The sequence below is a fragment of the Manis pentadactyla genome, chromosome 16 (genome assembly GCF_030020395.1).
Source record: "Manis pentadactyla isolate mManPen7 chromosome 16, mManPen7.hap1, whole genome shotgun sequence".
Classification (NCBI taxonomy): domain Eukaryota; kingdom Metazoa; phylum Chordata; class Mammalia; order Pholidota; family Manidae; genus Manis; species Manis pentadactyla.
Window position 1 is genome coordinate 13,999,650 of NC_080034.1, and position 17,134 is coordinate 14,016,783.

A 17,134-nucleotide genomic window follows, 5' to 3' on the forward strand; every position below is an offset into this window, starting at 1 on the left:
ACTGGCAGCCATCCACACACACATTCACTCACATAAACAGAGACTGATTCTAAGTTGATTGTAAGTTAACTTTTTAGATCAGAATTAATACCTTTGCTCAGTATAAATGATTATATGATATTTCACTAGCAATGGGACTTTTTCTTCACTTTGCTTTAACTATTGACTTGTGAGAAAATACAGAAGATTCCTTCTGATTTGGAAGCATCAGATATGAAAAGGAGAGGTTGTTGTAGAACTGCTTGAAGATTTGTTAAATGCTATTCCAAAACCTTTACAGCTAAGACTATTAGTTTATTACCCTCGGAGTCAAGACATATAAGTGGGCAATTCTAATCTCAAGTTGGCCATCCATTGGCTAATTGAAATAAATTGACTGAAGCCAATATATATGATGGGTTCATTTATTTCATATTGCACGTTAGTGATTTCTAGAATGGTATGTTTGTCTGCCAGTACAGACATCAGGATAGAAACATGCCTCTTAGTTAATGCCTCCACCATCATATACAATCAGTCAACTCATTCCTTCATCACCCTGCCCTTGTAAGCAGTCATTGAATTCTATCTATTGTATTCCCTAAATATATCTTTAAAATGTCCACTCTATCCCATATTCAAAACCAGTGCCCTAAATCAGAATAATGGTGCAAAATCCTACAATCTTCTACATTGCCCCCCTGAACCCCTTCTTCCTCTACATTGCTGTTAGAGTAATCAATACAAATTGACCATCTGCTATATATGCATAATGGTTAATAGGAAATATCTAAATTATTCATATGCTGGTGCATTATGCCTTTTATGATCTATCCATGGATTAGATAATGACCAGATGTTACACTGGTCTAAGTAGAATTCCAATTTTACTTCAAAGATTTTGGGCCATTAGAATTCACCTCTACTTGTTTTGAAAATGTGAAGTTAACTTTTCTTACTGATTTAATGGTGAGTGAAAGTTGAGGTAAACTTGTACGTAGGTTTGAAAAATTGTCAGTCTTCAATATAAATACTTGCATATCCTGATTTGGGCTTTAATTAAACTTACAGATTTTGTTCCGTATTCATAACCTGTATATAATAGTGTAAATGATACAATGAATTTCTCAAGGTAGCTTTTAAAATGTGCCTTTAAAATCTATGAAACAGCTGATCCTAACTTCCGTATTTGGCTTTCACCTTGACAGTCCTCAGTTCTCACAGCTCAATAATATACATCTGTTCCTTGCCTTTGGAGTTATTTTGAACTGCCACTGTTTCTGAGATTCTTTATTTTTCAAAGGTGTCTTAAGTCATAGAGTTTGCATAATTGTACAGAGCCTTCTGATTAGAGATTAACTGAACATGGCCCATGGCAGAGCCAATTAGCAGATAGCAGTAACCAAGAAAGAGCTATGCCATTTTGTTTATGTTTTTAATGTGGAGGCAGAATGCTTTAAATAATGCCATAACAGTAACATATATTGTCCTTCATGAGACCTTGACTGTAAAAGTTAATAAGAACACCCCTATCCACAACCATGGTTAGTTGCTGCAGACAGACATTCTTACCAACAAAAGAAACATTCATTTCCAAAAGCTGCATATAAATATTTTACACAGTTACCTAATTTTCTCAAAGTTTAAATTGATTATAAATACTTTATGTGCTTTTTCTGTACCTGAAACCTGCAGAAGTCTAATGAAATTTTGCTTAAGCGTTTGTCAGTAACCTGTTTGATGCACAATACAGCAGCGCCCCCTAGGGCTAGATAACTACAAAGAACATTTTCTAGCTGAACTTCAGAAGCGATGATTATTAATGTTCAGACTTTGTCTTCTGTAATCTAGTGATTAATATAATGATATCTAGAGAATCATATTCATAGTTTTTAGAATGTTATTTAAAACACCTTTCTGTAGATCTGTTGTACATGGTACTTGTGCAAATAGGACTGGCTGTCTGAATTTACATGGAGTTTTCCTTTAAGCATACGGTTTAGTTTTTTCTTCACTCCCAGATAGACGTGAAGTCACACATATACAAGGTTGACTTAAGTGGTCTTATGCCCTATGATAGTGTTTATAATGTATTATAAATGTCTTGTATATAACCTATTCCAGAAGTCCTAAAGATTATAGGATTTTTTAAGCTCGAAAATAATTTAGAGATCATCTAGACCAAATACTCATTTCCTCTTCCGGGTGAGGGTTCATTGCCTGCTTGTACTCATATAATCTGGTTCACAATAAAACCAAAGCAGTACGTTTGTGCACAGGGTAATCACTAACTGAAAATACTAATGTCTGTCTTACAACTGATAATGCATTAATTTATATCAATAATGGTATGTATATTCCTAATTTCGTAGACACTTTTCACTGTTTGGTAAACCCTCGTAATATTTCTAGCAACAGGTACAACATTTAAATAAACTGCAGTTGACACATGAGAGAGTAGCTATAATTTGTAGGACTTCTAAAGGCTAGAAGATCATCATAATTGGGGAAAAAATTGTAAATCTTTTCTTTCTCTGCACACTGCAGTCTCCAGTGGATCATGCCCTAGTTTCTCAAGCCTCAAAGAAATAAAGAAATAAAGTAAGTGATTAAATCCAGGCCCACATAGCTTCAATTCTTCAATTCAATACAGTTGTCAGACATGAACTATATTCCAAAATGCATGAGCCTTCAGACCTTGATATGGGAATGCAAACCACGTAAACTGTAGAGAAAGCAAGAATGAAGAGAAGAAAGACAAAGACAAAACAAACAGAAGATGGAAGAGAACAATATGCTCCTTCTCAGTGGTGGTGGGAGAGAGTAATTTGAATCTAGAAAAGAAAAAAACAATTCTCCTTTAGCATTATCATTCTAAGGAGTGATAATTATTTAAGAAAATAAACAACTACCCATCCTCCTGGTCCTGCCTGGAAATACAGCAAGTTGAACCTGGAAGTCAGATACCTCCAAGCTGCAGGAATGTTGCTGGGAACCGCGTCCCTGCTGTCTGTCCCTAAGGCTGCTGGCCCTCCTCTGCCCCTGTTCTTATAGGTAGAGAGGTCTCTAGTCGAGGGTGGGAAATAGCTTTCGTAAATAGAAATTTGGTACTGCTCCTGTATGTGGCCTCTTCCCCATCAATTCTGACTATAAATTTTCTGTTTAAAAAAAAACGATAGCTGTTTTGGCTTCAGGCTGATGTAAGCTTCATGCTCGTATTAAAATGCTATCTTTTCCCCTTGGGAATCAGCAGTGTATATAAATACTCTTCTTGCAGTGCAAGACTAGCAACCTTTTTTACAAAATTATCTCAAATCATTAATTTTTCTTTATAGCTAGTGTGGTTTTCTTTTTTAAGCAAAAGCTAACAGATGTACTTGAACTTATTAGTTCTTTTTATATTTTTTGATTTTATTAAAGCAAAAATAAATAAGAACTTTTAAGTATATGTTAATAGAAAAACAAAAGGCAAGCATAAAGGTTGGAAGATACAACAGAGTGTGAGAAACATGTTTTTGTAATAGTGAAGACTTGATAGTAGAAGGATTTTGCTCAGCTTCCCTGACCTTCTGATAGTGTTGAATGCAGGGCATTATTAAAAATAAACATCTTTAAAAAGCAATCAGGACATAGTCTTTTGTTATACAAATTATCAAGAATAATTTGAACTTTTAGGCAGTTAAATATTTTGATGATTCTTTTTTCCGGCTTCTGAATTACAGTAAACAAACAGTTTAATTGGTTCCTTGGGTTGGACTTACAGAGGTTTCTTATTAAGTTGAAAAGGTTCTAAGAATTTAAAGCTCCTAAATTCCACTGTTTTACATAAAATTATAAGGCAGAATGACAATTGTATATATCAGATATTTTAGAAAACACATTTTTAAAAATAAGAATGAATAATCTCATTGTTGAAAAGTTTCTTTAAAACCTTTGATTGAAAGACATATTACTAATATATGATCTTGGTCATATTCCAGCAAGTGTAATACAATACAAATGTAAATGACACTGCAAATGACATTCATGAGTCGGTGGGATACTTAGCAATTGTAGAGCTAAATATTCCACCTAATTCAGAAATGCTCTCTGAAGAGTCTTTGACAGGTGCCCATCCATGCTCTGCTTAAAGATTTTTGATGTGGAGTTTACTATCTCATAAGGCAGCCAAATTATATTTCCAACTGCTAGAAGAATTATAATGCTATTATGCTGATATCTCCACCTACAGCTTCTCCGATTTAATGTAATTGTTTTCTACATGCCAGCTTTCAATTTCTTAAGGATAATTAGGCCTGTACTAAATATTTTCCAGCTGGGTATCAACAATTCCCCTTCTCAAATAATATGATTTCTGGGTGTTCTATCCTTATTCCTCCTGTAGACTTGATGTCATTCATCATTTATTATTTGGTTTTGGCCTCCAGAACCAAACTTCTTCAAATCTGACTTGAAAAACATAGAATAGATACTCTTTGCTCAGAATTCAGTCTGAGATTGCATAAAAATGTTTAAGTCAATCCATTCTGTTTCCCCATTCTCCTTGATTACTCAGGTATTAAGATATTTATACCTGCAAGTTGTTTCAGTACCTCAAGGTGTATTTGACCGGCACTTCAGTTCTGCTTCATGATGTATGGAATGAACTTTCCATTTCCCTTCTCCTTGAAAGGTAAAAGTTGTATAATTATATTTTCTTTCTGGAATCCATTAATGTTACCTCATCTGCCAATCACTTGGCCAACACTCCCACTTCTTTCTTCTTTATACATAGAAAGTAAAGCCTCTTATACTATGAGTAGATTATAAACCAGCTCTTCCAGTGTTTTTGTCTTAGACGTGCATGTGACATTAGTGTGCCAGCCCTTTGTGAGCAGTTCTTCTTTGCAGTCAAATTAATTTTTTTACTGAGGTTATTTGAAACTGGATTGTCAGACTATTTGCGGATCCCTCTGTACATTCAGATATATGACAGTGAAAGTGTATTGACGACAATGTATTCAACACTCCTGTGGAAATTACAATAAGGTGCTCTGCAAAGCTATTTCTGAAAACCCCACAATTTTTATTTGGGGGGAAGGCTTTAGAAGAAAGTTTGTGTTTAGTTCAGTACATAAATAAGTGCAATAAGTCCTCGATGGTCTATGTGAACAAGGTGAACGTTGGAGGATTTCTGTGGCAGGTATTAGTAAGCGCTAAGCACAGTCAGAGAAATAGCTCAAAATGCTATCATAGAATATATTCTCTTGATTTACATAGATCCAGAGGAAAACTGCCTAGATAAATTAGCTGTCATATGTTTTCTAAATACTAATTTTTCTCTTTGATTTATGGACTTGCTTGATATTTTACAGCACATTTTCAAAATTAATTCTAATTTTAGAATAGTTAAAATCACTGCATTCTTATGACAATAATAAGAATAAATCTAGACTATTGAGGCCAGGTCTAGATTTTTGACAATAAAACTGCATTATTATCATAGTGGGAGTATATCTCTCTTCCTATTTTCTACGGTAAGGAGTATTATGCTTCATAAACCAATTTTATTTTAGTATTTCTGGCTTTTGAGTTATGCATATAATCACCCATATATTTTAACCATTACTAAACTTTTTTTGAAATCTGCTTTCCTGCATGTCTAACATTATCCTTTTTATTTATATTAGGATGATAATGTGGCCTGTTCAGCCTCTCTGAATATTCTCATAATTTCCCATTCTGTGAATTCTTCATGGCTCCAGTCTAAGTTCAGAGCAGCATTCCCCCCATTGCTCCTGGATTTATTTAATAATTTTAAATGATTATATGATTTAGGTTGAATTACTTTAAATTTTTGCGTAGGTTAAGTCTGAACTGTGATGGAGCTAATTTTTAGAAGTAGAATTAATGGGCAGAGTTGAGTAAAATGGTAACAGAAATTTCTATTTAAAACCCATTTATGCAGGGAAATGGTAAAGGATAAGGATGACTTCCAAGAATATAGTAGACCTATATCTAATTACAAAAAGTCTTTCAAGGGTACAAAATTATATTGGTTGAATGCTTAGTTAAGTATTTTTAGAAGCTTAGCACTTATCTCACAATAAATCTTCAGCCTAGTAATCAAACTATCAACGAAAAAGTCAACACAAAATAAGGTCAAGGTGTATCTAAGGACCAGAGCTAACCTTAAAATATTCAGAAGGAAAGAGATATATCTTTATCTTGATTATGCAGAAAGTATAAAGACATCTTCAAGGGCAATGCTGTATTAGAAGGATAAGAAGCTAGAGTTCATTAAAAATTAACAGTAATGCAATTGAAATGTATCTACTACATTAATAAGCTTTAAAAGAAGAATGATAAATGTGTATCCCTAGATGTCTCTGATTGTATCAAACTGTAGACATAGTAGAATAGAAATTGAAAGTTTTCCCCAGTCAAATGAAAATGTCTAGGTGTAGATGTCTTTAATACAGACTTATATACATCCCACCATGCAGACATTAAAGAAATGGAACAGAAAAAAGCAAAACGTTAAGAAGAGAACCCAGTCAGAACTTAAAATATGGATTAACACGAATCGTTTGCTACTTATTTCAAGAACTACACAGAGGTACTTTGGACAGAAGCAAAGAGAATGCTTCCTGTTGACGTATATTTCTACTTTTCCCAAGAGAAATGCAATATTGATGGAAATAAACATAGAGAGTTATGAAAATTCCTACTACTTAGCAACCAGTTTGGAGGGGCCAAGTTTATAGGTGTAAACCAGATTGCAGAGAAATTGTGAATGTATGATGGGATGTTCTACACGATCAACAACCAGTTAAGGCTGGGGATGCAAACCTAGAAGGAACAGCAGAGACTATGTCCATTAATCTTAGTTGTCCTCTTGTCTCAGCTTCCAATTATCAAACACTCTCATCTAGATAATGTATTTATTCCATCATTTCTTCATTTCATCTAGATATGTATTCATTCAATCATTTCACCATTTTTTCAGTCAACAAATAAGGATTAAATATCTAAAGCAGATGTTACTATGCTCAGCCCCACGGATAAAGCAGGATATATAGCCAAAGATAGCCCCTGTGGATATAACCATGCTCTTGTTTTCACTGTGTCTACATTTAGTGTAAACAGCAAAATTGTAACTTAACTAAGAACAATGCATTGTCATAAAATAACTAGGGCTTAAGGCTTACTTTAGATAGAATGATCAACAATGTTTTCCTTTAATCAGAACTTTTTAGCTGAAATTTGTCTAAAGAAATGAAGGATACTTAGTCCATTCAAAAATGAGAAAAAAGCTCATACAAAAGCCTTGATAATATCAAACTTGGCAAATGTGAAGTTCAGGAAGAAAACTAGTGTAGATGGCACGTAGTAAGTGAAGGAGACAGTAGCACAGAGTACACAGAGCCAGGTCGTATAATTAATGGCAGTTAGTATGTGCTAACTTAAAGGACTGTCCTTTAAGCAGGGGGAACCATTCTCTGATACACATTTATTTTACATCACTGGGCATATGAGTGGAAACATTGTGATCGAGGGATGAGGTCTGGAAGCAGGAGTAAGTTGAGGGAATCACAGAGAGCGAATCTGCTGGCAGCTCTTGCCTGCAATCTAGTCACCTGGTGACAAAGTGTCTTCAGAAATGGAAATATCCTGACCCCACCAAACAGTCACAAAGACTTCAGAATTTAACAATCGGCCATTAGTTGCCGTTAGAAGAGAAGAAATCAATTGAATTCTGGAGTTGGTGAATTCCATCAGAAAAAGGTATTTTTCTAGTTGTTCGATGCTTTCTTGCTTTCAACAAAAGGAAAGTACTTGCAGCTAGCTTCCCAGCTGCTCGGGCCAGTGACCGAGGCTCCGCCCAGATGCTGATGACTGAGACGTCCCCTGAAAATATGACTTAGTGTCTGTAAGGCTTTCAGTATTTAAGGAAAGAACTTAACAGTGCCCAAGAAAGAGAAAGGGGCTTTGATTAAAATACGCCCACTTAACTTCAGGGAAATAGAACTCAGAAGAACAGGGATTTTACAAGATGAATAGATTGAAAAAAATAATTAAATCTACCCAAGCCTATACAAAACTCTAGGGGGAAAAAACAAAGAAAATACAGTCACTTAGGAAAGCTTGAGAAAAAAAGAAGGGGGTCCACCCTGAGGGCAGACCCAAGAAAGATTTCAGATGATTACTTTGAATTAATCCACAATGAAGTTAAAGGAAATGAAAAATATGGAAAATCAAGAAATGAAAAATAAAAGGATAGGATAAGACGATGGATTTTAAAATTAAAATTTAGCATGTGTGACCATCTTAATAGACACTAAAGCATAATTCAATAAAATTAAACACCTAATTGTGATTAAAAAGACTTAGCAAACTGGATGTAGAAGGAACCTGATGAACAAAAGGTAGAAAGAGACAGACCCGTAATAAGAAATTGGAAAATGTTAAACTTTTCACCACTTCCAGTTCACCGTGGTGGTGGGGTTCCTAGCTAGTACAGTAAGATATGAAAAAAAAGTTATATGGATTTGCTTAGAAGAAACAAACTCATGGATTGCCCTCACAGAAAACCTGAAAGAATACACAGAAATATCATTAGAATTAATGATAATATAATTAGTTTGTTGAAGATCAATATCCAAAAGTCAGTTTCATTTATATATATATATATATACTATTACCTAAGTTTTATAAAATGCAGTTTAAAATATCATTCAGAATATATTAAACACCTATAAATTTTTATTACATAAATATTATAAATTATTACATAAGTACAAGTGCTATAAAAAGTATATAATAAGAAAAAATATGTAATGTGTGAAGAAAATTATATAGCTTTATTTAAGTATATTTAAGAAAACAGGACATGATGTCCTTCAAAGGGCTTACAATATAATAAAGTTGTCTATTCTAGCCCCAATTTACATATACATAATAATAATAATACACATATTATCTATGCATTTAATACAATTCCAGCCAAAATCCCAATGGTTTTCTATTTCTTTTGGATAAGAAACATAGAGTGAATTGCTCTTCTAGATAAGAATTATTACAAAACTTAGAGTAATGAAGAATGCATGGTATCATGTTACAGTGTCAGTACAGGAATAGCAACTAGAACATTGGAAAAATGGATGGGCATGACTTACTAAATGACGCTGAAAAAATTGATTATGGAGAAAAAAAACAAAATTTGAATCACTGTATACAAAAATCAATTCCAGTTGAATTAAATTGTCAAGAAAGGTAAAATTGTCAAGTTTAGGGAATACATATACTATTCTCCCTCTGACTTCAGGGTAAGGAAGTCAAGCATTTAAAGTTTTAGAATAGGAAACTATCTCAGGATAAAGGAAACCCAAAATCTTTAACAAAATTGTTAAAAATCAGTAAATTTGATTATACTACAACTGAGAATGTCTTTTTCTCAAAAGACTCTATACAGAAAATTATAAAACAAGTCACAATTTGCAGAACATATTTGTAACATACAAAAATAACAAATAGCTATTACCCAGATGTTGTAAGATCAGATACAAATTATAGGAAAACCCAATAGAAAAACTGGCCAAAAGATGTGTGAAAAGATACAAATTTAAGTAACAATGTGTTCCAAGCACTAGCTAGGTAAACAGTAAAGTTGAACAAGAGCAATTCTGGATAAGAATAAAGAGCATTTCTAGCTCATATACTACTGGAGGAAATGTAGAACCTGCTTATTACAGAAACTTGCATACCTGTACATTCTAACCTAGAAATTCCACTTATTGCTCTTGTATGTAACCACCAAGAAACATGTAAAAGAATGTTTCTGAGGTCAGTATTTATGATTCCATAAAACTAAAACAACCTAAATTTCTGTTAACACTAGGAAAGAAAAATAATATGTTAATAAAATATTATAGAGCAGTGGAACTGAGTGTACTAGAGAGAAACATACCACTTTGGGTGAATCCTAGAAATGATATTGGTTGGAAATAATTCATAAATGAATGATACAATATACACTAATTTTTTATAAATTCTAAAAACAAAATTAAGCATGTTGTTTAGGTTAAGGTCAAAACATAAGTGGGAAAATATAAAGAAAAGTAAGGAGAAATTCAGGATAAGAGACACTATGTGGAGGGATGGGACTGGGGCAAAGGAAAGGCCCAGTGCAAACCATCGCTGCTGTTGTTGTTTATTAAGTCATTAGTAGGCTCATGTTTTATTATTATGCTTTATAAGTTAAACATATATTGCATATGGGTATGCAACTATATTCTTTATCAATTTTTACAAGTTTCAGAACACCTCACTACTCTTTGACTTGCCTTTTCAACAAAATATCTGTTATATAAATCTGCTTTATTTTCATTTAATTCTACTAGTCCGTTTTACCGATTTGACTAACCATTTATTCACACCTTTAATTTTACATTAGACAGTTAAATATATGTTCTTTTTATCTCTCAATAACTCCAAATAAGTCTGTAAGTATAAGGTCTGCAAGGTCAAAAATCATCTCCATCCTCACATTATCTCCTCCTTTCCTAGTACAGTGATTGGTACTGTATTTCAGAAATGAATGACATGTGCAAGCCACTTCATAGCACTAAAGTGAAAAATGTAGAATAAAATACTCACCTTGCTGCAGTGAACCAAACACAAGAGAAGGCAATGGGAAACTGCATGTAAACAGCGCTGTTGTTCTCTTTCGGAATGGCCAAATTAAGAGTAAAGGTGTAAAGCTATATCTAAGCCAAGAAGTATCTAAGTACCCAGGCTATATTTGGTGCTATTTAATCACTATTCATCCAAAAACTAAATAAATAAGGATGCTAATTTCAATAAATTGCCTAGGAATAATTTTACTCTAAGTAGGTTAATGTCATTCAAAAAAGTAGGTTTTGTTTTAAGCCATTGTAAAGAAGTATAACAACCTTTTTAAATGGAAGTTATTTCAATTTTTCATTACACAATGAAAAGATGTTTGTTGTAACGTATCCTGAAGATAAACACTGTTAATAATTTGATTGTATCTTGCATATACATATATATATATATATATACCTTTGAATGTACTAAATACTTGATGATCTTAACATTATACAAACATAGCAGATACCAGTTAAATATAATCATGAAATGTAAAGGACAAACAGTTTCAGAATTTAAGAGAGTAAGAAACAGAGTCAACAATTAAGAAAAATGAAGTGGTGGTATGAAAAATTCTGTTGACTAACAACAAATGTGTATCTTGTCTGACATCTTATATATCCATTTGCTACCTTGACATCTTTACTCGGATGTTTATTATGCACAGGAATCAAAATTATGACAGTGAAATTCATTTTCTCATTGATTTGTTTCTTTGATCGGCTGGGGGCTTGATTTTGATGACTCATAAACATAGGAACTACTAGTTTCTCCTGTCCAGGTCCCCGAGAAATTAATAGGCTCCCTTCAGGTCAGTGACATAGGGTGATTCAGTGCAGGATAGGATTTTATTTTTCCACGTTCCCTTTAGTTTCTACTTCTATTTTATTCTATGAAATAATAACTTTTAAGGTATTTCCTTTGATTTCATTTGCCCCTTACAATGTGAAACCATTCGTTCTTAGAAGGGGAAAGCCTTGAGCTGTCCTTGGTCAAGCGCTGTAATAAACTGGTACCTGCTTCAAAGAGAAAGTGTTTCCAACCATGATCCCCTGCCCTTTCACAGCCTCACTTAACTAACAATGATGAAAGGCAATTAGGCATAATGATATATCCAAATGTCCTGTTGTATACCTTAAATGTAATTTTTGCCTGCCAATTACACCTGAGTAAAACTGGGAGAAAATCAATTTGAACATTCTTTTCCTTCTCCATTAAAGCACTGAGAGAAATTACCAGTTCTCTAATAGAAATTTCACAATGCAAAAATAATACATATTTTTCAGTCGGAAGGAAATATATGAATATTATAGAATGTTCTCCTTTTGTTTTTTGTTACATTAGATCTAAATGGTCTCCTGGAAAAATCAGTCAGTGCCTGCAGTATTCCCTGTATTATCAATTTATTTATTATCAATACAAAGCACTTATTAATGTCCTCTCTTCCCAAGTGAAGGCAGAACAAATGCGATCTCAGCCCCAAAGTCCGACTGTCTAAGTGTCTCCTATGACTCTGCCCCCCTCACACTTTTCCCATTTTGTAAACAGCACTCCAATCTATTCATTTGCTGTGGTCAGAACCCTGAAGTGATTCTTAATTCCTCTCTCCCTTGTCACCGTGTTCTGCCCACCAGCAAGTGCTCTGTGTTCTACTACTAACACATACTTCCAGCCTATTCACTGCTCCTTTGCATCATTTTCTCCCTGGTCCATCATCACTACTCAGAGCACTAGAAACTGTCCTAACTGGCCCCTTGTTCTATGCCATCCTCTTCAATGTGTTCCCCACATAGCTGAGTCATCTGTATATGATTCTTTTACCATTATGAAAACAGTGCACATGAAAAATTTAAATTGTCTAAAAGATTATAGGTTGAGTGTTTTTCTCTCCCACCTCAGATTTCTATTCCCATTCCCCTGAATTCTTTCTTATATACCCTTCCTGAAGCTGTATATATATATATATATATGTATATATATATATATACATATATATATATATATATATACAGACACACACACACACACACACATTTATACATATATATAAAACTTTTCCTCTAAAGAAAAAAACATTATTCTGTTTGTTTTGTGTCAGGCCTTAATTTATGAAAGTGACTGAGTGGCTAAGCAGCAAGGAGGTCAATGACATTGAAAGAAGAGTTTCATGTTACTCAGGGTTCCCCTAGAAATGAGAGACACAGCGCATCACCCAGGGCCATAAGAAGAACACCAGGTTTTGGCCAGCAAGCAGAAGGTAGGAAACGGGGGGACACGTAGGCCACTGCCTTTATTGGGATTTTCCTAGGAAAGGCCGGGCAGGGCAGGATTGGAGAGTTCGAATAATTTTGGTGGGTCCAGGATAGAAGCGTGATCTGTGGTTGCCTGGCACGTACCTGGTCTGGGATGATCGAGCAGAAGAATATAGCCTCTTGGGTTGTGAGAGTCGGTCACGGGACGGCTCTGGATTGGTTAGCCTATCATATCAAGGCATACTTCTGGCTGAATTTCTTGCTATCTCTAAGAATTGGTTAGCTCCTGGAGGCACAGTCTCTTCCAGCCAGAAATGTTTTAAATTGTCTAGTATCACAATATACAGAAAACAAAGAACATGATTAATACACTGCTCTTTAATGTTCTTATTTAAAAATAGTTACTGGACACCTTTTTATATCAGCACATAAAGATCTTTATCTGTTTAACACCCACATAGTATTGCATTTTATGAAAAATCCCATAATTTACTTATATCCCCATGATGATAGGTTTTTTGATTGCTGATGATTTTTGCAAAATAAATAATGTTGTAATTAAAATATTACTCACCACATATTTGCATATTTAAATATATGCATCTGTAAAATTAATGCCCTAAAGTATAAATATATATATATATATATATATATATATATGTATTTATGTATAAAATCAATATTGGCAATTAACTAAATTCCAAAGAGAGGTACCAGTTCAGTTGCCCCACCACCAGCAGCATAGGACATCAAGATTCTCACCATTGATTTTTCAAATTAATCAGTTTTTCAAATCTTGTCTATCAGATGTGCAGAAACTGCAAATATTAAGCTATGAGTAAGAATGAGCAGTTTCTCATCTTTGTAAAATATGCATATTTCTTTTGCTCTGTATTCTGACCTTTGGTGGTTTTTCTATTCCCTTATTAGTCTGTTCATATTAATTCCTTCTGTCATATATATTGGAAATGGAAATTAAAGATTTTACTTAATCAAATTTATTAATATTTTACCTTTGGCTTCTGCTTTGTGACTAATTTTAAAAGGTTTTCCTTGTTCCAAGATTTTTATTTTTATATCCATCTAGTGTTTGCTGTCATGGTTTTACTGTATCTCTTACACTGAGGTCTTTAATTCCACTGGAAATTATTTTGCTGTAAGGATGCAACTAGTGGAAATTCTGAAGGAAAAGAATGGGGCTTAATTATAGTCTTTGGAACAGCAGTTATCAAGGGTAAGAGAAAAGAAAATAACCATGGTGGACAGAACACATAGATGTGAAGAGAGGTGAAGAAATGGGAGTGGCAGAAGTTGGTACAAAAAGAAAGAATTAATAGAACAGGAATAAGGGGCACAGAGACCAAGGGGTACCCTTTATGTCAGGACCATATTTTTATGTATGAGAAAGACATCTTTAACTACTTGTCTTATATGAGACCAGCTCCAGTGAAGAGCAGTCACATTACAATAGAGCAACTCCAGCTTGATTGAGTGTTGTATGGTGGTGTTGATTTTCATGCAACATTTTCCCTCAAAAAAAATAAAAAGTAGGATAAATAAATTTCATGGGATCATATAAAAAGCCTTTATTTGACTAAATATGTTTAGATTCTCCAAAAAATCAAATGTGCTACACAAATAAAACAGCACCTTATTTTTTTCCAGCCAACCCAAGAATGAATATTTATTTTTCCACACTATAAATAAGTATTTTGAAAATTGACTATGGAAGGCATGCAAAGTGGGATCATTTTCCTCTTCTCTTGCTTTCATACACAGAATGCACAGCCCAAGCAAATGTTTTCTCACGCACATCACATTGCAATGAGAAGTTTAGTGGCCACTATTTACTGTCATCTTATCTTTAGAGTACTTTTAACTTCTTTTGCCAGTGTCAACCTGTTGTGTGTGCTGCATCTAATTGGTGGAGTTTTATGGGATACCCCAATGCCTGGCTAAGAACTCTGGGTTAGCCCGTGGCCTGTAGAGCGGTGTGGGTGATTCTTCTGACAGGTGTGACTGCACAGAGGCCTGACTCACTAATCCCCTGCTCACATCTCTGTTCTGGACAAGTGAGGCTGCCACAAATCTAACCTCTACTTAAGTGAAGTGTCACTGTGACATGTCATCAGATTTTGTCCTCAACTGACTTGCTTTTTGTTTTTTAACTGAAATTGGGATATAAGTTCTTAAATCAGCATCAGTTCTGTAATACTCTTTAAAAAATACTTTGTAATAATGGAACTGTAGTCTCACTGAACTGAAGACAGTTACACCCTGAGGAATATAATTTTTGTTACACTTTTGCTGACTGTTAAAACATTACTTACTCAGTTTTTTTTAAGCTAAGCATTCTTTATTGTTTTGCTTTCAACCAGAATATTAGCTAACCTCTCACCCAAACTTAAAATACTGTTGCTTGAGTTTTCTTTATATATTAATACCAAGCTAGAACTCAGTTGTAGTTTAATATAAATATGCATCCACTACTTAGATCTGGGCATTATGAACTTACAGTTTTGAGGGGTAAAATTAGAAATTGAATTAGATAATGCAAGCTAATTATCTTGGTGTTTTATTAATTCTTTATGACTCTGTTCCCTCTTGATTCTCTTGCTATATATAAACACTTGAAAGTTAGGCATACTGGCAGTTTCTGCAAAAGTGTGCAATTTCATGTCATTATTTTATTTAACATTCTTTCTTAGACTCTTTCTTGCTAGGACCTCAGAAGGCAAAGATAAAAGCGATATAGTGCCTGTACCCACATTTTCAAATCTAGTAATAACTCTGCTGCTTCTAAATGGAAAGAGGGTGTGTGGTGTTGAGCAGAGGCACAAGACTGAATTAGAAAGTATGTTGCAAAATGTTGCCCAGAGATTTGCATAAGGTCATACAGTTCACATCCACTCCTAAACCTCTATTGATTTATCTTTAAAAAAAGATATAATAAGGTCCACTCTGCTAATTTTAGATTTTATTTCTGAGAATTAAATGAGATGATGGAAGTAGCTATCACTATAGCATTTATCTACTATTTACAAAGAAAAGGCGTACTACTAGTTATGTTAAAATTTTAAGATCCAGATTTCAGAATGGAATACCAGTACTGCAAATATGCACATTCTTGGAGGATGTTTAACAACACATTATTTTAAAATATTGAGGTATTTTTAAGGGGTAATCAGAGAAAATATATTATTGCAAAGTGTTTATCATACACTAAAAATGGGCTTATCTACTAATTACTCATTACATTGTTAGAAAAAAAATTCTGTTAAGAGTGCCTGAATCTAAAATCTATTCCCACTCAGAGCCCTTTGACTTAGTGAATAACCCAACTAGCAGGGAATACGGAGGGTAAGAACCAAAGGGGAAGGAATGGTCATAATTTTATGACTATTTAATTATGCTGATTAAGAAGTCTTGAGGCGATGCTTAGAATCTGAAGTTATTTTTTTGGTGAATACCTGCTAGGATCCAGACATTGCACTAAGCAAGCTAAATTTTAAGTAAAAATGCCGTTCATTCTCAGAACAGCACTATCAAAAGAGGAATCCATTGTCAGAGAAGTGAATGCACCGAAGTTCACGTTGGCAATGAGAAGTACTCAGAAATGACAGACTCCAGTGTACTTTGTTTTTTAAATTCTGTAACCCTAATATATATTCTTTGGTAAATTTTACTTGTTTTTTTTTTATTCTCAGTTTCTGATCACTACCTGTCAAAATAAGTTTGTCAAGGGACCATACCATGTTCTAGAAATTATTCTCTAGGTGTTCAGAAATCATAGAAATTTTAAGTTCAGTTCCAGGAGTAGCCCGAGAGGCTCGGTTCAAAGTTGAGGTGATTCATGGTCAGGTCAGGACACTTCAAACGACTGTAATTCATCAAGGTCTATTTTGCTGAAGTCATACATGCCCACGGTTGAACTAGACTCTATCAGATGTTTTACCAACATATCATTGGTCTTTTCTTCCCAGCTTTCACGTTGTTGTGAAAAATTGGGACTAATATGGCAAAGTATCATATATGGAAAGAAATAAGTAGGCTTTGAAATGGATATTGGAATTTTTGTGATCTTCAATGGCATATACTTGTCAATTACTGACATAAGCCACCCTATTAAATATTCCAAGATAATGAAAAACAAGAAAATAAAAATAACACTAATACTTGTGGCTTAAATATTGGGGAAACATTAAATATTCTAAGAATGACAAAAGTGCACCAAGAAAAATTCTCAAATTAAC

The 17,134-nt window shown here is 34.0% G+C and overlaps 1 protein-coding gene across 1 annotated transcript in view; it reads left to right on the top strand.

The window, feature by feature from the left end:
* Positions 1–17,134, top strand: part of EYS (eyes shut homolog) — a 1,412,275-nt gene that overhangs the window by 962,340 nt on the left and 432,801 nt on the right.